Source organism: Sminthopsis crassicaudata, chromosome 3 (genome assembly GCF_048593235.1).
Source record: "Sminthopsis crassicaudata isolate SCR6 chromosome 3, ASM4859323v1, whole genome shotgun sequence".
NCBI classification, from domain to species: Eukaryota; Metazoa; Chordata; class Mammalia; order Dasyuromorphia; family Dasyuridae; genus Sminthopsis; species Sminthopsis crassicaudata.
This window is the reverse complement of record NC_133619.1, coordinates 141,770,784-141,793,056: the sequence shown is the minus strand read 5'-3', so window position 1 is coordinate 141,793,056 and position 22,273 is coordinate 141,770,784.

Below are 22,273 nucleotides of genomic sequence, written 5' to 3'. Positions count from 1 at the left end.
ATTCTGTCCATCATTGATCAATTGGAACTGGATTAGATCTTCTCTATGTTGAAGATATCCACTTCCATCAGAATACATCCTCATACAGTATTGTTGTTGAAGTATATAATGATCTCCTAGTTCTGGTCATTTCACTCAGCATCAGTTGATGTAATTCTCTTCAAGCCTCTCTGTATTCATCCTCTGGTCATTTCTTACAGAACAGTAATATTCCATAACATTCATATACTATAATTTACCCAACCATTCTCCAATTGATGGGCATCCATTCATTTTCCAGTTTCTAGCCAGTACAAAAAGAGCTGCCACAAACATTTTGGCACATACAGGTCCCTTTCCCTTCTTTAGTATTTCCTTGGGATATAAGCCTAGTAGTAGCACTGCTGGATCAAAGGGTATGCAGTTTGATAACTTTTTGGGTTTAATTCCAGATTGCTCTCCAGAATGGTTGGATTCTTTCACAACTCCACCAACAATGCATCAGTGTCCCCGCTTTCTCACATCCCCTCCAACATTCATCATTATTTGTTCCTGTCATCTTAACCAATTTGACAGGTGTGTAGTGATAACTCAGAGTTGTCTTAATTTGCATTTCTCTGAACAATAATGATTTGGAACACTCTTTCATATGAGTGGAAATAGTTTCAATTTCATCATCTGAAAATTGTCTATTCATATTCTTTTACCATTTATCAATTGGAGAATGGTATGATTTCTTATAAATTAGAGTCAATTCTCTGTATATTTTGGAGATGAGGCCTTTATCAGAGCCTTTAACTGTAAAAATTTTTTCCCAATTCGTTACTTCCCTTCTAATCTTGTTTGCATTACTTTTGTTTGTACAAAAGCTTTTTAATTTGATGTAACCAAAATTTTCTATTTTGTGATCAATAATGATCTCTAGTTCTTCTTTTGTTACAAATTCCTTCCTTCTCCACAAGTCTGAGAGATAAGCTATCCTTTGTTCCTCTAATTTATTTATGATCTCGTTCTTTATGCCTAAATCATGGACCCATTTTGATCTTATCTTAGTATGTGGTGTTAAGTGTGGGTCCATGCCTAGTTTCTGCCATAGTAATTTCCAGTTTTCTCAGCAGTTTTTGTTAAATAATGAATTCTTATCCCAAAAGTTGGGATCTCTGGGTTTATCCTGATTAATTTTTAATCACCATAAAATTAAGATGTTACTAATGAAAATATGGATACACCTTCCTCTAGGAGTCTTCTAGTGCATGCTTCTAGAGATCTCTCTTCTCTGGTTATCTTGAAATTACTTTTGAATGCCAAAAGTTATGAATGATAGCGAAAGATGCTCTTATTGTATTTAGTGAATAAAATATATGGTCCAATGTAAAGTGATTTTCATATTTCTGTCAAGATCTCTGGCAGGAACTCTTTATGCTATTTCATTTAAATGAAATACATGAGGTCATAGATCCAATTGGTATGCTGCCCTAATAACACTGCTGTTATTTTAGTTTTTCATGCTGTGGCAATAAATCACAGTTTTTGAGCACATGCTTTAATTGATTCAATGATCCATAAGAATTAGTATATACTTTGTCTTTCACCAGTTTGCCAGTTTTTTATCCCCTAATGTTGAGAAGAATTTTCTTTATATAAATCTATAGTTTGATTAAAAAAAAAAAAATCTATTGTCAGCCCCAGTAACCTTAGGAAACAATATCACAGCTATATGTAGTTGTTCAAAAAAAGAAATAATAAAATACAACTGCTTTCAAGTCTTATCTCATGGAACTGTGGAAAATGAATTATACTAACATTGGAATGAAGGAAAATAGTTTTGTGAAGGGAATAGTAAATATTTAGGGTACTTCCCTCAATGTAGGAAAAGGGAAGAATACAAGAAAGACTTGCATGTCAAAATTCAGCTATGGTTAAAAATAGCATAAGTAATGTTATACATTTTCATTTGTTTATAATATTTTTCTGCTTTTTACTTCACTAAACTATAGTAAGGCACTAAGCTTGGCACAAAGCACAGACTTAATAGCATCTAGTTGACTAGTTAATTTATTGATACCTTTAGTTTTTAAATCATAATTTTGAATATACAACCATGTGCCCTCCAATCATTTTAAAAATAGAAAAGAAAACCAATTAAGCCAAACTTTACATGGTGCTCTTTGCAAACCTTAAGTTATAATATATCTGACAATGTATGTAACAAGCAAATTCTACATATGATAGATTTAAAGTTTTACCTACAAATCACTCCAATTCTGCAAAGTATATAAAAATGTTTATTTGGTTCAGTGATTGTGAAGTTCAGATTTTTTTTTTCCTGAGGCAATTGGGGTTAAGTGACTTTCACAGTTAGTAAGTATTAAGTGTTTGAGGTCAAATTTGAACTCAGATCCTCCTGTTTTCAGGGCTGGTGCTCTATCTACTGCATCAACTTGCTGTGTCTTCATCAAAAATTTAAAACCATGAATGAAACATGGAATGCCCCAAGCAGGGGTCCTCCCACTTCTCTAAGAAGTGAAGCAAGTTCTATAGTCAAATGCAAACAAGTAAAATTTTCAAGACTAGCATCAGACTTTTAAATCTTTTATTAATAATTAAATGATATAATTTGTTCAAAATATTTTCAAAAGCCATAATTTGGAATGTTACAAATTAGATATGAATCAAATTTAATTCAACAATATTCATATAGAAGGTAAAATAATCATTTTAAATAAACAATTTATGCTAATCACTTTGCATTATTCAAAATGGAAGTTATCATGATGGAATGATGGTTTTGAGTGACAAAAGTTTTAGAGTGTTAAATTCAATAAATTATTGTTTTAAAAATGAATAGTCACAAATCATCAAAATACAACTAATATAAAATTATAATAATTACTACTAAACCTTAGACAATATAGGATAAAAATTCCCAAAAGAAGCATAAGACAAATAATTATGCTATAAGTAGTATTCGGCTTGATAGTGCTGGGTTTGCTACTAAAGGTTTCCTCCCTAAGCATGATGGTAAAAAAAAAAAAATTCACTACTTTTCTCTTATCCTCTCCAATTACTATTGTCTTTATACTACAAAACCTATTGATAAATATATTTACAATGTCCTGGAATTACTGTTGTGGCTAAATAATATCAGGAAGAACACATAAAAAACCCAATTTTTCTCTCTAAGTTGTATTCAGACCATATAATTATCTCACTCAATTTTTTCTAGATACCAAAAAAAAAAAAAAACAACAACAACAAGAAAAAAAAATTGGAACAGATCAATTTAGAAAATTGCTGAGAAGTACAATACTATTGTGTTAAGTTTAACACAACACTTGGGTTTCAATATATAGGACAGAGAGAGGTTTTTTTTTTTTGTTTGTTTGTTTTTTAATTTATTGACTGACATAGAAACTCAAGCTTTATGGGAACAAAAGGGGAAAATAACTATTGGACCATCTCCTGGAATATAATCAGCTAAAATATGGTGTAAAGATTTTTCTTTCATTCATGCATAGCAAAAGGCTTTTTATTTGTGATGACATAATATCTGATAGCTAATCCCACTTTTGTCTTACAGGGACACATGAAAGAACTCAGCCTAAACCTTTGCAAAAGAAATTACTAGTATGTTGAGATTCAAATTCAAGCCCTACTTCTGTTGTAATTCTCTGTTACTATAGACAAGCCATCTTCCCCACCCTTGACCTTACTATCCTTTTCTATAAAAACAAGCTAGTGATTTTTGTGCTTCCTGAGATCCTTTCCTATACCAGCCAGTTGTGAATATCCAACTCTATGATTTTCCCAGATTTTCCTTTAAGTAATTACGAAGTAATGAGATACTGGGCTGAATTCAAGAAAAAAATAAAATGAATTGTGTTATGCTAAACAGTACAATCCATCTCTCTCCTAAGTATTCTATTCTTTTGGTTAATGTAGAGAACAAAGTTATATTCCAAAGGTTATGTCACAAGTTTTGAGATTAATAGTTAAGGGTATTTCTCCTGGCCAAGCAAGCTTAAAGATTCTGAAAAAATTCCACATGAATATCAGATGTTCTTTAGTAGCCTGGCTCTGATGGTTTTGCAATTGGTAGCTTTGTTACAGTATTAAAGTTTGATTAAGAGAGATCTCAAGATTAGTTTGTTTTGTTAAACCATTAAAATAAATATTTTGTCACATAACAATGAATATTATTTTGGGGAATGTTAAAATTGCTATTAAAGTATCTTTCAAATACCACCACTTTTATTAAAAAATGGAATAAATGTGAGGTAAATCATGTGCTTTTAGATAAATATAGCTAGTATTATTTTAATAAAAATAAATACCATGATACTTATTTGTAGTGGAGTGCTCTACTATTTTATGATTACAAATAAATCAACTTAAAATTATTACTATGGGGCCTATTTTATGGTAAATATACTATATTGTCACAAATAAATGAATTTGAAATATTTTAAAAGCTCTAATTCCAAGTCCATTACCATTAACATCAATCTTTAAAATAAGTTCTTATCCTTTTTGGCGAAACAAGATCTTCCTGATTTTTTGGTAACAAGATTACATATTTTATTTCCTCAAATCAAAAAAAAAAAACAAACTTGTAAACAAAGGTTTCTGATATTTGATTATGTTCTATAATTTTAAAGTATATTTTTGCATCACAAATCAAAGCTATTAATCATAGTTTAAGTTTTCTAACTGATTTTTATTGTATTCTATATAGCTACTGACCAACTATTCTATATATGTGTATACACATGCACACAAATATTTAGACTACATGATCCTTAAAATTCATCCTAGTTTTTAATGGATGATTTTAGAATTACTGACTCAGAGTTGAGATAAATCTTATATATCATCAGGTTCTCACATTCCCATTCCACAGATAAGCAAGCAGAGGATATGATGTCAGTGATTTAATCAACACCAAGTAAGAAAGTAAAGAATGGAAATCGGGTCACCTGACTTCCAGCCAATAATCTTTGAGATGAAATTATTTGGGAAAAAAAAGAAGTCTCCTTTGATCTTTGTGCTATTTATAAAAAAATAATAATAAATTATACTTCAAAAGCTGTCAGAGTTTAGGCCCATCAATCTTAATAATCCCTCATAAAATATGATCCTCTTTTGTGTAAATTTAATTTGAAAATTAAAGTAGCATAAAGTTCTGCAGTTTCTATAGCATCTGTCATTCACTTTAGGACATGGATTTGTTGTCATACATTATGTCACATGTAAATTTCAATATCCCTTCTTATTTTAACCAAGTAACAGATTTTTTCATTTCCACAAACTGGATTTACATAGTTCATAATTAGCATAGTCCACATGAACATTATCTTTTACACAAAAGCAAGCCCCTCTTCTCCCTGGCATTTGACTTCAACTTTAACCTGACATATTTCAGTTTCTAAAGAAGAATTTCTCATATCCAAACTCCATCTGTTCATGGCAGACAAGAACACCATTGAAAACAAGGAAGCTGCCAATTATGTAAATGACTTGATAATCAGCTAATTCTATGGTTCAAGTATATTTAAAGATCTTTTCCTTTTGTGTTTCCCTTTGAAATGAACGACCTTTAGACACAACAATCAGTGAGAATTCCCATAGCTTGCTGCCACAACTTAAAGTCAGAAACAGACATAAATAAAAGATTATGACCCATGTTCAAATATGCCTGTGGCATATATCATTAAGCAATACAATCATTCTGACAGACCTATTTGATCTGCCAGTTAATAACTGAAAAGCTGCCACATGCTTTTTTTGAGTCCCAAAAGTTAAAAAATATTTATTCATCATTTACCAAAATTTACTAAGAAGGAAATCAGTTTAAGGCACCATTGCAGAATTTAGCTCATAGTAGGTACTGAATAAATGTTTATTGAATATTCACTCCTGTTAGGAATCCCAAATAACAGTAAATATTACAAATATTACAAAAATCCATCATTTTATTTTAATGAAATTTTTTGAAATTAATTTAACTTTTATTACTGTAAGCACCAAAAAAGAGTGTCTATTTTCTACAATAAACTAAATTAAGACACATGCAAGTGAATTGGATTTAAGTGATAGAGGGCTGTGTAACATAATATAACATATATCTACATTATATATGTTACACAGCCCTCTACTATATTATATATGTATATTTCATCATATATATATATACATATATATATATACATATATATATATATATATATTCTTCTTAAAATGAAATGGATTAAATAATACCAATATGAGAATAGTGAAGGAAATAAAAAGACTGTATGTATGTGTGTGTATCCACGAGTATAAGACAATTAAGGGTCACATCTGAGATTGGATTTGACCTCAGGTGGTTCAGTGGATTGAATGCCTTGTTTGCCTCAGTTCCTCATCTGAAGAAGGAAATGGCAAACCACTCTGGTATCTCTGCCAAGGAAACTCAAAAGGACAAGACTGAAATGCTTCAACAACAACTTCCAGAATTTATGTTTAGCACTCTATTCACAATGCTGCCTAACTTCCACATTACCTTTGTTATTTTCTATCTACTTCATAGTATCTGGAATGCATCCCTATATTTACATATGTTCCCCATTAGAATTTAAGCCTTTCAAGGGCACAGACTTTCTCTGTTTCCCTACCATTTAGCACAGTATCTGGCACTCTTCTGAATGCAAATACTTTACTTCTGTAATCTTATTTGATTAATGTAAATGCTTAGTAAATGCATGTTAACTGACTAAGGGTAGGCAAAAAAGATCATATGACCACAGAAACATAGAAAGGCCCTCAAAGGACATCTGATCCAATTCTCATCATACAGATAAGGAAACTAAGTCCCAGGCATATTTAGCTACTGATATAAGGCCACACAGGAAGTAAATATTAATAGTGGGATTTAAACATATCCTATGACTCCAGGGCTGGTTTTTATTCTTTGTATTGCTTTGCCATGGATTTGAGGCTATAACATTCCTAACACTTCCTCAGAGGGTCTACAGTTTTTTTTTTTTCAATTGACTATACAATGACTTTCTCTCTTTTACTATTAAATTCTTTCTGTGGTGCCATGGGCAAAATGTTAAATGACTTCTGAATTTATCCCAAGCAAATATTATGCTTATCTCTTCCAGTTCCTACTTGCTGGCCACATTTTCACTGGCAGTGAATACTGAGTTTAGAGATTAGCCTGAGGTAAGAACTAAGCTAATTGTCACCAAAAAGGCCCAGTGAGTTCAGGGAACTGTAAGCTTCTGTCCCTTATTTTAAAGGAATGAGAGAAAGATAGATGATAGATAGATAGATAGGTAGATAGATAGATAGATAGATTAAGATACATGAATACATATAATTATGTCAAATTTAGTCTCACACAATTATATTAAATAATACTTTGTAGTCAAACTTTTATGATGTTTTACACTTTAGAGATATAAAGATAAAAATGACTGAATTCTTTCTACCAAGGAATTATTATTCTAATAAAATAGAACACAATATATAGAGAGATAAATATGTAGAGGTTGGGGAAAAGAGATGATATTTGAAAAAAAAAAAATTGAGTGGCTTTGTGGAGCAAGTAGAACAAAGCTGAGCCTTAGAGGAAGAAAAAGATTTTGAAAGGCAGAGATGAAGAGGAAATGCATTCTGGGCATACTCTGCAAATTCAGAGAAGATGAAGATGTTTAATTCAGGGAGCAGCTAATATTCCAATTTGACTGAAATGTAACTTTTATATAGGAGAATTACACAACATAGGTTAGGAAAGATATAATGGAATCAAATTTTGGAGGATCTTAAATATCAAGCACTTTGTAATCTAACTTTATACAGATTCAATAATACTGTTTTTTGTTTTTTTATCATTAAGATAATAGAGAACAACAGAAGACTTCTGAGCAGAGGATCATAGTCACACCTATGGCTTTGGAAGATTACTTTGGCCCATGAGTAAAGGATGGAAGGTGTAAGAGAAAAATTGATGACAATTCTGAAATTCAAGATGCTATTACAAGAGTACAGAAAAAAGTTAGTGAGATCTTTACAGTGGTGTTACAAAGAAAAGGCTAGAAAAGATTCAAGAGTTGTTTTAGAGTAACTTATTAGGTATGGGGAATGAAGTAGAAAAAAAGTCAAAAGTGACTGAAATTTGAGTAGAATAAAAGGAGAAAATGTTTGACTTCAGTCTTAGCCTTGGTGGATTGGTAATGCGAGGAATACATACAGATGGAGTAGTCTAGCAGATAAAAATATAGCCTCAAATTCCTGAGTTTCAAGAAATAGATTAATAATAACACATATATGTTGTTATGAATGTATACATACCTACATTTATATATATATATATATATATATATATATATATATATATATATATATATATATATATATATATATATAATGTATATTTGAGCAAAGAAAAACCCACTCAATTTATTGTAAATACACAACAGCCAGACTTCAATTAATCAAACTGTCAAAGATATAAATCAGGTGATTTATTAAATTATTAAATTTGAGAGAATCATAGTGCTTTGATTAACAAATGACAGCACAGAGTATCAAACAGGAGATATTTTGTGACTGTCTGAAATGAATTATTTTGATCCTGACTAGTTATGGGTAAAACAATGAGCCATTTAAGGAGTTCAGTAATTCAAATTCCCATCTAGTCTAGTGATGGATTCAGCTCCTGAAAGGGAATTAATTGAGGGTGGGGAAGAGAGGGAAGAGATCATCCTTTACTATTTTAAAGCAAATGTATGATTCCAAATATCCATTAGAACCATTCATCTCTTGGGTCGGAGCCAAGATAGCAGAGAAGATATACGCAAATCTGTAAGCTCCCTTCTTTCCTCATTACCAATTAGTTAAATAAGCCTCAAAAATAATGCTGGACTGATAGAAACCACAAGAATTGGGAAGACAACATACCAGCTGAAGAGAATCTGCAGTTTCCACAGAAAAGGTCCGTTCCAAGAGGAGGAAGAAAAAAGGCCAGCACAGACGGTTAGGTGCTAGCACACTGTGCTGATCAGGCTGGGGAGAACTCTGAGATCAGAGAAGCCCCTGAAATAGAGGAATCTAGCACAGGCTGTTAGCTCTTCTCTGCTTATAAAACAGCAGTTCAAAAGAGAAGTCAAGCGACTTTAAAATATAAAGACAGATACTAGAACCACCCCAATCCAGAAGTGACCTAACAGATTTCTGCACAGCTGTGCAGCCGTTTCTGCTGTGCAGGCTTCACCTTGGGGTAGTTAAGAGCCTGGACAGCAGGGACACAGCCTGAGGCAACATCTAATCCACATAGTGCCAGGCTTGGATAGAGACTGTGAAACCCAGCCACAGAAGTCCCAGAGAAGTGGAACCTTTGAAATACAGACCACGGTTTCCAGGCAGACACTTCCAGTTTGAGTGGAGAGGCTTTTCACTACAGCTACTGATATCCACGCCCGACGGGACTCATTGGCTGGGCTTTGTGTCGCCTTTACTGTTCAGTCTCAAACTTCAGCGAAGTCACTAGGACACACAGAGGGGTCCTTCACTGGGCAACCCTCACAGAGCACTTGTGCTAATCACCTCTGAGGCACTTCCAGGGAGGGGGAGAGGAACTTTTTCCCAGAGCTATCTCTTAGCTCAGACACAGGAGCCTCTGCATCCATCTGGTCTGGGAGGAAGCTGGTAAAGAAATGAATAAATAAACTTCTTACCCCAAGGGCAGACACCAAAAGATTTTTAACCATGAGTAAAAAGCTGAAGAGAACTATTGATTCCTTCTACACAGAGAAAGAGCAGTATCCAACCCTGAGGAAGTTAACAGCAGAGAGTCAGCAGATAACAGCCTAAAGGGGAATGATGCCTGCCCACCATCACATAATTCTCTCCTAGAAGAGACTATTAAAAAGTTAAGAGAGTTTGAAGATAATGGGGAAAAGAAAGAGAAGCTATGATAGAGAATAACAACATTCTGAAATTTGAGTTGGAAAAAATAAAGAATTCACAGGAGATGGAGGGAAACGAAATTTGTAAATTAGAAAAGGTTAAAAAATCACAAGAAAGTAGGATTTCTGAATTGGAAAATATAAAAAATTCTAAAGTAGGATTTCTGAATTGGAAAAGATAAAAAAGTCTCAAGAAAGTAGGATTTCTGAATTAGAAAAAGAAAATAACTCTAAAAAATTAGGAAAATGGAAAAAATTCAATAGAGCAAAATAATTCATTTAAAAACTCAATTGAGCATATACAAAAAGAACTAAAAAATGTGAATGGAGAAAATAACTCATTAAAAATCAGGACGGAGCAAATAGAAATGAATGATTCATTGAGAACACAAGAATCAGTCAAACAAAACAAAAAAAAAAAAATGAGAAGTTGGAGAACAACGTCAAATACTTACTGGGAAAATCTATAGATGTGGAAAATAGATCTAGGAGAGATAATCTGAGGATCATTAGACTTCCTGAAAACTATGATCAAAAAAAGAGCCTAGATTCTATGTTACAGGAAATAATCAAAGAGAACTGTCCAGATATAATAGAAACAGTAGTGAAAATAGGTGTTGAAAGAATTCATCGAACACCTTCTGAAAAAGACCCTAAAAAAAGAACTCCAATGAATATTGTGGCTAAGCTGCAGAACTACCAAACAAAGGAAAAAATATTGCAAGCACCTAGAAAAGAACAATTTAAATTCCAAGGTGCCACAATAAGGGTCGCACAAGATCTGGCTGCCTCCACATTAAAAGATCAAAGGGTCTGCAACCTGATATTCCAAAAGTCAAAAGATCAAGGATTGCAACCAAGAATAAACTATCCAGCTAAATTTAGCATTTTCTTCCATGGAAGAAGATGATCATATGATGAAACAGAGGAATTCCATTTGTTTCTAAGAAAAAAACCAGACTTAAACAAAAAAAAAATTTGATCTACATCCACAAGACTGAAGAGAAACAGAAAAAGGTGAAAAGAACTTGAGAACTTGAGAATCTATTATGCTTCAGGAAAAGCCAAAAAAGCAGGGGTAGCCATCCTTATCTCAGATCAAGCAAAAGCAGAAGTTGATCTAATTAAAAGAGATAAGGAAGGAAACTATATCCTGCTAAAAGGTAGCATAAACAGTGAAGCCATATCAATACTAAACATATATGCACCAAGTGGTATAGCATATAACTTTCTAAAGGAAAAGTTAAGAGAGTTGCAAGAAGAAATAGACAGTAAAACTATAATAGTGGGAGATCTCAACCTTGCACTCTCAGATTTAGACAAATCAAACCACAAAACAAATAAGAAAGAAATTTAAAAAGTAAATAGAACATTAGAAAAACTAGATATGATAGACCTTTGGAGAAAACTTAATAGTGACAGAAAGGAATATACTTTCTTCTCAGCAGCTCGTGGAACCTATACAAAAATTGACCATATATTAGGACATAAATATCTCAAAATTAAATGCAGGAAGGCAGAAATACTAAATGCCTTCTTCTCAGATCACAATGCAATAAAAATTACATTCAATAAGAATTTAGGGGTAAATATACCAAAAAGTAATTGTAAACTGAATAATCTCATCTTAAAGAATGACTTAGTGAAACAACAAATTATCGAAACAATTAATAATTTCACCCAAGATAATGACAATGATGAGACATCATACCAAAATCTGTGGCATGCAGCTAAAGCGGTAATTAGGGGAATTTTTATATCTTTAGAGGCTTATTTGAACAAAATAGAGAAAGAGAAGATTAATGAATTGGGCCTGCAACTTAAAAAGCTAGAAAAAGACCAAATTGAAAACCCCCAGCCAAAAATCAAAAGGAGAAATCAATATTGAAACTAAAAAAAAAAAAAAAAAAAAAACAAAATTATTGAATTAATAAATAAAACCAAGAGTTGGTTTTATGAAAAAGCCAGTAAAATAGATAAACTTTTGGTAAATCTGATCAGAAAAAGGAAAGAGGAAAATCAAATTATTAGTCTTACAAATGAAAAGGGGGATCTTTCCACCAATGAAGAGGAAATTAAAGAAATAATAAGGAATTACTTTGCCCAACTTTATGCCAATAAATTTGATAACTTAAGTGAAATGGATGACTTCCTCCAAAAATATAATCTTCTTAGATTAACAGAGGAGGAGATAAATTGCTTAAATAGTCCCACTTCAGAAAAGAAATAGAACAAGCTATTAATCAACTCCCCAAGAAAAAATCCCCAAGAGCAGATGGATTTACATTTGAATTCTACCAAACATTTAAAGAACAATTAGCCCCAATGTTATATAAACTATTTGAAAAAACAGGGGATGAAGGAGTCCTACCAAATTCCTTTTATGACACAGACATAGTACTGATACCAAAACAAGGTAGATCAAAAATTGAGAAAGAAAACTAAAGACCAATTTCCTTAATGGATATTGATGCTAAAATCTTAAATAAGATATTCGCAAAAAGACTTCAGAAAATCATCTCCAGGATAATACACTATGATCAAGTAGGATTTATACCAGGAATGCAGGGCTGGTTTAATAGTAGGAAAAATATTAGTATAATTGACAATATTAATAATCAAATTAATAAAAACTATATGAGCATTTCAATAGATGCAGAAAAATCATTTGATAAAATCCATCATCCATTCCTACTAAAAACTCTTGAGAGCATAGGAATAAATGGACTATTCCTTAGAATAATCAGGAGCATATATTTACAACCATCAGTAAGCATAATATTCAATAGAGATAAACTGGAAACTTTCCCAGTAAGATCAGGAATGAAACAAGGTTTCCCACTATCACCATTACTATTCAATATAGTACAAGAAACACTAGCCTCGGCAATAAGAGCCGAGAAAGAGATTCAAGGAATTAGAGTAGGAAATGAGGAAATCAAACTATCACTCATGGCAGATGACATGATGGTATACTTAGAGAACCCCAAATATTCTGCTAAAAAGCTATTAGAAATAATTCAGAATTTTAGCAAAGTTGCAGAATACAAAATAAATCCACATAAATCCTCAGCATTTTTATATATCACCAACAAAATGCAACAGCAAGAGATACAAAGAGAAATTCGATTCAAAATAACTATTTGACAGTATAAAATATTTGGGAATCCATCTACCAAAGAAAAGTCAGGAATTATATGAGAAAAATTACAAAACACTTGCCACAAAAATAAAGTCAGATTTAAATAATTGGAAAGACATTCAGTGCGTGTGGATAGACCGAGTGAATATCATAAAGGTGACAATACTCCCCAAACTAATCTGTTTATTTAATGCTATACCAATCAGACTCCCAAGAAACTATTTTAATGACCTAGAAAAAATAACAACAAAATTCATATGGAAGAATAAAAGGTCGAGAATTGCAAGGGAACTAATGAAAAAAAAAAAGTCAGATGAAGGTGGTCTAGGTGTATTTGATTTAAAGCTATATCATATAGCATCAGTCACCAAAACCATTTGGTATTGGCTAAGAAATAGACCAGTCGATCAGTGGAACAGATTAGGTACAAAGGACAAAAAAGGATACATCTATAGCAATCTAGTCTTTGACAAATTCAAAGATACCAACATTAGGGATAAAAATTCATTATTTGAAAAAAACTGTTGGGAAAACTGGAAATTAGTATGGCAGAAATTAGATATGCATCCACTCTTAACACCATATACTAAGATAAGATCAAAATGGGTCCATGATTTAGGCATAAAGAATGAGATCATAAAGAGATTAGAGGAACAGAAAAAAGTCTACCTCTCAGACCTGTGGAGGAGGAAGGAATTTATGACCAGAGGAAAACTAGAGATCATTATTGATCACAAAATAGAAGATTGTGATTACATCAAACTAAAAATTTTCTGTACAAACAATACTAATGCAAACAACATTAGAAGGGAAGTAACAAATTGGGAAAATATTTTTACAGTTAATGGTTCTGATAAAGGTCTCATTTCCAAAATATATAGAGAACTGACCCTAATTTATAAAAAATCAAACCATTCTCCTATTGATAAATGGTCAAAGGATATGAACAGACAATTCTCAGATGATGAAATTGAAATCATATCCACTCATTTGAAAGAGTGTTCCAAATCACTACTGATCAGAGAAATGCAAATTAAGACAACTCTGAGATACCACTACACACCTGTCAGATTGGCTAAGATGACAGGAACAAATAATGATGAATGTTGGAGGGGATGTGAGAAAACTGGGACACTAATACATTGTTGGTGGAGTTGGGAAAGAATCAACCATTCTGGAGCACAATTTGGAACTATGCCCAAAAAGTTATCAAACTGTGCATACCCTTTGATCCAGCATTGCTGCTATTGGGCTTATATCCCAAGGAAATACTGAGGAGGGGAAAGGGACCTGTATGTGCCAAAATGTTTGTGGCAGCTCTTTTTGTAGTGGCTAAAAACTGCAAGATGAATGAAATGTCCATCAATTGGAGAATGGTTGAGTAAATTACGGTATATGAAGGTTATGGAATATTATTGCTCTGTAAGAAATGACCAGCAGGACAAATACAGAGAGCTTTGGAAAGACTTACATCAACTGTTGCTGAATGAAATGAATAAAATCCGAAGATCGCTGTATACTTCAATGCTGTATGAAGATGTATTCTGATGGAAGTGGATATCTTCAACATAAAGAAGTCCAACTCACTTCCAGTTGATCAATGATGGACAGAAACAACTACACCCAGAGAAGGAACACTGGGAAGTGAATGTAAATTGTTAGCACTACTGTCTATCTACCCAGGTTACTTATACCTTTGGAATCTAATACTTAACATGCAACAAGAAAATTGAATTTACACACATATATTGTATCTAGGTTATACTGTAACACATGTAAAATGTATGGGTTTGCCTGTCATCTAGGGGAGGGAGTCAAGGGAGGGAGGCGATAATTTGGAAAAATGATTACAAGGGATAATATTATTTTAAAAAATACTCATATATATATACTGTCAAAAAAAATTATAATTATAAAATAAAAATAAATAATAAATAAATTTTAAAAATCTTCACCCTGGCTTCAGCCTGGGTGGCCAAGCCAAGATGGGAATAAGAGATTTAAAAGAAAAATACTGTTAAAAAAATAAATCAGAGATTTAAAAGAAAAATACTGTTAAAAAAATTTTTTTTGGATTAGTTAATTTTTTACAGCTTTTTCTATTAGTAAATCCTATGGTTATCCCATGGAAAAATAACTAGATTAAAAGAAGAGAAATTTATAAGAATGAAAGTTGATATTTGCATAGGAGAATACCCAAATTTTGTTGTTTGGGGGGGGGGCAAAAATTGGAATAAAAACAAGTGACATTTTGCTTTACTCACTATATTCTGAGGTATTAATTGTTTTTGATAAGGGATAAAATATATGAACAAATGCATAAATGCTATAGAGGTGTACATTACATTTCATGATGGTTACACATAGAGAGGACTCACCATAATGTTCCAGAAGAAAAGGTAATATTTAAAGTCAACTTATCAGAAATGTTTAGAATTTTCTTTTGGAAAGTAAGATCAATATACTTTGGTGAGATTGGCATTAGTGCATACAACAACTTTAGTTAAATTTAGTTTATTATATTAATAAATTTAAATTAGCTAAAATTAATTACTTAATATTTACATAGAAAACTGGATTTTGAATAGGGATAATGAAGCAAAAAACAGGGGTTCAAATAGCATATAAATCATTATGACTTCCTTTGATCTATGACCACAGACTATATTCCCAAAAATTGTTTTGACTTCTAGATATGGGATTACAAAGCATAGATAAGTTAGGACAGATCCATGTTGCTTCTGATGAACAAAAAATGGGGAAAAAAAGAAGGAAAGCAAAATTCAAACTAGATTTTTGATGATGGATCAGGAGACTCACTGTTGTATGTGAAAGGTAGTACTTTACATTCTTAGAATAACACATTGCATTTCTAAAGCATTTAATACTTCATATATGATTGTCATTTATATTACTTCCTTTAATCCTCACTAAGGGAGGTGGGGGTGGGCATGTCTTTTACCAGATGTTTTTACATCTAAGTAAAATAATTGAAGATTAGAAATATAAAATAATTTATGCTTAGGGAAAGGTCAATTATGAACAGAACATGCATTGAAACCATGATTTCTGTCTCTGATAGTCCACTCATTTCTACTCTATTATGCTTTTCTGACTATGGGTTTGTCAATTGCTAGGATACAAAGAAAGGCAAAAAAAAAAAAAAAAAAAAGATTCTTCTCTCAAGGAACTCACATTCTAAGAAAATCTGTTAAAGGCAAGAGAAATGACATGCAACTCTGCGAGGTGTTGAAACAGTATCTTATTAATGGGTAAAACTCTTCATGCAAGGGGATTGTATTCAACAGAATTGAGGACTAAAGAAGAAATTGACTAAAGAGCTTTTGAAATAAGCCATTTCAGCTGAATAGGCCAACATAAGTCCTAAAGATCAAATAAGTTTATAACCAGTAAAAAACAAAAACAAAACAAAACAAAAAACAACACTCTGAAAATCAAGGAGTTGCAACTGATAAAGAAATAGATAAAGTCACAAGAGAACTTGAATTTGCATTTATATTTTTCTTCTATTCTATTTTGTTTATCCTAAACTCCTTCTTTCCCCACCCTCAAATTTTCAGGAAATTAACTATTGACTAATGATTACTAAGACATTCAGACTTAATCAGTACTAGAATATCAATTTTGTAAATTTGAACGTGGGGTGTCCCTATTTCTGGGCTTACATTATCTAGGGTAAATCCTTCCCCCACCTACTCATTGTTGTACAGAAACATTTAGAGTGTATCTATATAAAGTTTGGGATGACAGTGTCTTAGATTTTATAGTGACAGAGATTAAAGTGAAGAGGAATGCAGGGTTAATGATAATATAATCAGGAGAGAAAAGAAAGTTATGGCTGGAGAGACTGGGATGGAAAGCAGATCAAAGATTGCATAAAAGATGGGAAAAAAATTGGGCTCCTTCTGGGTAGCCAGTGTTTTCATCCACGGCTGTCAAATTCCATTAAGCCAATCTTTCAATGAAGGGCTTGATCATTAGTTTTTCCCTATCTTAACTGCAAAGACCTTTGAAACTTTTGAGAGAATTCTTTTTTTCCCCTCCCCACTCCCTTCTTTGTCTTCTACTTTTTAACACTTTGCTGAACTGGAAAGTATACATACATATCTACATACCTTTCTGCTTACATATATACACATACACTGTGTCCTATTCTGTTTAATTACCCTCCACTGCTCATATTTTAAGCTTACTTTTAAATAATTTTTATAAATTCATTTATTCCTGTTGATTGTAGACATATCCTTTATAGGATAAACATGTGCAAGAGTTTTTATACATATATATCTATATAGATATAGATATCTATAGATATCTATATCTATATAAATATAATTTTTAAAATCTAGTACCAGCGATTCTTGAGTGGGGAGTAACAAAGATGTCCCTAAGGACTACTGGCTCATAATTTAGTTTTTAGCATTGATTCTATAATTCTCTGAAGGAAAAACTCTGATCATATATGAGGGTTTACTTTGGTTAACACTAGAAGAAAAGTCTTTTCAAGTTATGAAGCTATTGCTATTAGTAGTATAGTCCTAATGGCTAAATTCTGACTTTTTAATGGGTTGAGTGAAAAAGCTAGTAGAGATTAAAGTCCTTTCTAGTCACCTCAGTAAGCATTATCTGTGATGATTTTAAATCTGCCCCTTCCTTGGCAATCACAGAGCACTTGTACACCACAGTAACACATAGTATGACATAGGATCAAGTCCTTTGTGAAATACTGATGCTTTTTATCATCACATAACATGTTTGTCATACTGAAGTGTATCCCGGAAAATGCTTAACAACCCTCTCTTCCAAAACAACAACAACAACAACAACAAAAACAAAAAATATATGTACAAAGCACACATTTTAATGTTTAATTTGCCTTATTAACATTTCTCCATAATTTTCTTTTTAAAATTTTCCTTTTTGTTTTTGGTTCCAAATTCCTTCCCTTCTACCTTCTTCCTCATGCATTGGGAAGAAAAGAAATATAATATCAGTGGTACATGTGAAATCATGCAAAACTTAAATCTATACAATTAACAAAAATACTAAATGAAGCCTTGATTTATGTCACATGCCAATTTCTGAAATGGAAATGATCTCATTAAAAATTTAACAATCACCTCTCACATTCATTGCTTCTAGCATATGACTACAGAATCTCAGGTAGAAGTCAAGCACTCCACTTAGAGATAATATAATGGAAAGAGCACTGCTCTTAAAATCATTAATACAAGAATCAGATCCAATCTGTGAGAATTACTAGCTACATTACCATTAGCAAATTGCTTTATATCATTGTTATATGAGAAAAAAATTAAATTACTTTCAGTGTCCCATCTTACAGGATTCTTACAGGGAAAGGACTTTGTAAACCACAGTATAAATATGAGTTACTTTCTTTTCATCAGCCAGGCCAGTTGGGCAATCAGATAAGCATTTCAAAGAACAGTAAGAATCCCTTTCCATATGTCCTGTGAAGTACAAGATAGCTTACTTTTAATGTGAACTTGCTGAGTCAGTTTACTGAAAGAGCAATAAAGCTATATAAAACAAAATCATAAAATTTTTGTCTAATTTTAAGTATTGCAAGCACTCAAGAATCTGTAGATACAATATTTGCCTAGAGTGTTGTTTGAATAAGCAGACCAGGAAAGGTTACAGGAACCTTTGAGATATTGGGTATCTTGGAGATACCCAAATAGCAAGATTTGGAATTGTCTCAAGAAAGTAGAAGCTGCTTTACTACCTCAGAATTATTGGAACTCACAGAGCATTCTTTAGAGAAACTCTGCTCATTCATTCCATATTTTAAAATCTTTAAAGTGACACCAGGCTTTTGTGAGATTATTTTTCAGGAAGATCATGAAAAAGAAAGATGAGAAAGCCCTTAGGCTTTCTGAGGATACTCTGCATGAAGATACACTAATTAATAGTGAGATGGGTAAGAGAAACAATCCAGGATAGACTAGTGTCTTAGAAACCCAGAAAGAAGAGAATATCAAGGAGAAAAGAACTATTAGAAGAGAATTATTATTTTCATCCATCCCTAGATGCCACAAAGGGGTCAAAAAGAATAAGACTGAAAAAGACCACTTAATTTAGTAATTAAGAAATCATTAGTAACTTTCAATAGAGCAATTTCAGTTCAATAATGATATCAGAAAATAGATTATAGTGAGTGAAAAAGACAGTGAGTGAAAAGTAGAAGCGCCAATTGTGAATACCCTTTTCAAGGAGTATAACCACAAAAATGAGACAGATGTGGAACACCATTTATCTAGAAATGGATGGATGAAGTGCAATTTTTTTAAAATAAAGGGATAGATGAAAATATTTGAAATTTAAGTTGAAGTAAGGAGGCAGTCAGTTGATAGGCTGGAGGTTAAAGAAAGAATGCAATATATTTAGGAAAATATAATGGAAATGGTGTTTGTTTTCATAGTAAGCATTTTGTCCAGCAAGAAAAATGGATACCTCTTCATATAAAAACATGGTTGAAGGATAAGACAATGGTAGAAAGGACCTGAATAATGTGATGAGAAAAGATGAAGTTATAAGGAAATGAACTTTTTTGAGTGAAATATTAAACAAGCTTATTAACTGAGAGAAGGGAAAAAAAGAGGAAAGGAAAGAAAAAGAGGAAAATTACTTAGATAAGTATGGAGGATAATGAGTTATTTAAGAAGGTAGAATAAGTTTCTTAACTGAGAGAGAGAAAACAAGATGAAAAGAATGAAAAAGGGGAAAATCATTTAGAAAAGTATGGAGGATAATGAATTAATTAATAAGGTAGAAAAGAATGAACTTTTTGCAAATAAGGGACCACTTGACATTATGTAACATAAATATAGTAGAACTATCAATAGTAATTATAATAATAGTAATAGTAGTAATGTTTCACAGGTGTTGTTTTTAAAAAAGGAGGGGGGCAGAGAGAGAATAAATTAAGGAAAATAGGAAAAATTATGAAAACTCTATTAAAATCTATAAATAGGGGATGAAGTTAGGATATATGGAAACATGGAAGGAATTGGGAGTCACTTGTATTTTACTTTCATCTGCTTTTTAAAGGAGGGAAAGGTATACACATACATACAAAAGTATATAAATAAATTCAACAAAGGATAAAAGTAGGAAGATGAAGAAAAGAATGGGAGATGTGAAGGGGAGAATAGATTTAGAATGTCATTAGTAATAAACAAAATAAACCTTAGAATTTGAAAAGGAATAGTGCAACAAAAAAAGATTTTTAAAAAAAGGAGGTCAAAAACTTGAAATAAGAGGATATAGAAAAAATATATAGATGAATATTATGGATGGAAATAATTTACAATCACAACTAAATATCAATTGGATAAATTCACCTACAAACCAGTAGCGGTTAGTAAAATGGATTATAAATTAAAATCCAGCAATATATTTTAAAATAATGTTTTTCACAATTAAGCAATATGTAGTTTTCAAGGCTCAAAATAAAAAGTCACAAAGAGATAAAAGAATAAAGTGGATAAAAGTCTATTGTATTTTAGCTATACACAAAAGAGCAAAGATATAATTTCAGACAGGACAAAAACAAAAGCAAATTTAATTAAAAGAGATGAAGAAGAAAACTTCATTTTTGTTGAAAGGTAAAAGGCAATGAACTCATTTAATATTTAATATATGTGCAGTGAATGGCACATCATATATGAATACATACATACATATATGCACTTCAAGCAAATAATAAATTACAATAAAATAGACAATACAAATACAGTGACCGAAACCTTAAGTTGTCCCTATCAGCTGCAGATAAATCTAAAATAATGAAAAACAAGGAAGTTAATGACCCAAATAGAATTTTTTTTTAAAAAAGCTCTAATTATTCTTTGGTGATTATTAATTGGAAATAGAAAACATTGTAAGAACTAGGATAAATATAATAAGTATTCATGCATGCCTCTATAATATGGATAATGAAAAATACTAATCATCACAGAGATGGAAGAGATTAAGGATTATGAAAAAGACATGTGCATTTTTGTGTACAGTTATGTGAGGAATCTGTTTTGTTTAATTATGTATATTTGTAACAGAAAATAGTTTTTATTACTCTTTTAAAAAATGGATAGTTAGTGAGAATGAGGGAAATTTAAGATAAAGAGATCATAGACAAATAGAGAATAAAAAATGATACAGATATGAAATGGTATATACTATATATATATATAATATATGAGATCAGTATAATTTCTTTTACTCATTAAATTTTTTATAAAGTAGCAATAATGTTTAATCTTATATAAGATAGGTATGAAAGACATCATGTAAATATAAAGTGACAAAAAATATCACTTGGGAACTTTAAGTGGAGGAGAGAGAAAGAGACAGAGAGAGAGAGAGAGACAGAGAGAGAGAGAGAGAGAGAGAGAGAGAGAGAGAGAGAGAGAGAAAGAAAGAGCGAGAAAAAATAAATTCATTCCTTCTCCAGCCAAAGGATAATATCCTTTACAAAGATTAGACTTAAATTTCCTCATAGAAAATTCTGGAATGCTGGAATGATATTATATAGATACATACATATAGAATATATATATATATATATATATATATATATATATATATATATATATATATATATATATATACATACATATACATATATATATAGTTATAGAATTGTGATTAATTCTTCCAACTAATTCAAACACAATTACTTTGTATAATCATATAGTTTTATCCAATGCTTAAAGAAATTTATTAATCCCAAATTGACCAAGAACTTTTTTATACTTAGTTTGTGCCTTTGATGTATTATTATTTCAATCAAGAAATATGTCTTTCCTCATTAATTATGGGTGGGGATTATTTTTAAATAGGTGATGTCAAATTCAAATAGAAATGTTACATGTGGACAGTTCATTGATATTGATAATCTCAAATTAGTATTATTTATTTATTTGTTTGTTTTATTATTGAAGTTTTTAGTTTAAATGCATATGCAAGAATAATTTTTCAACACTAAGCTTTGAAAATTCTTGTATTCCAATTTTCCCCACTTCTTCCCACTCTTTCCTTTAGAAAGTATGCAATCCAATATACGTTAAACATGGTAAAAATACATGTTAAATCTAATATAGGCCTATATATGTGTATATATATATATATATATATATATATATATATATATATATAT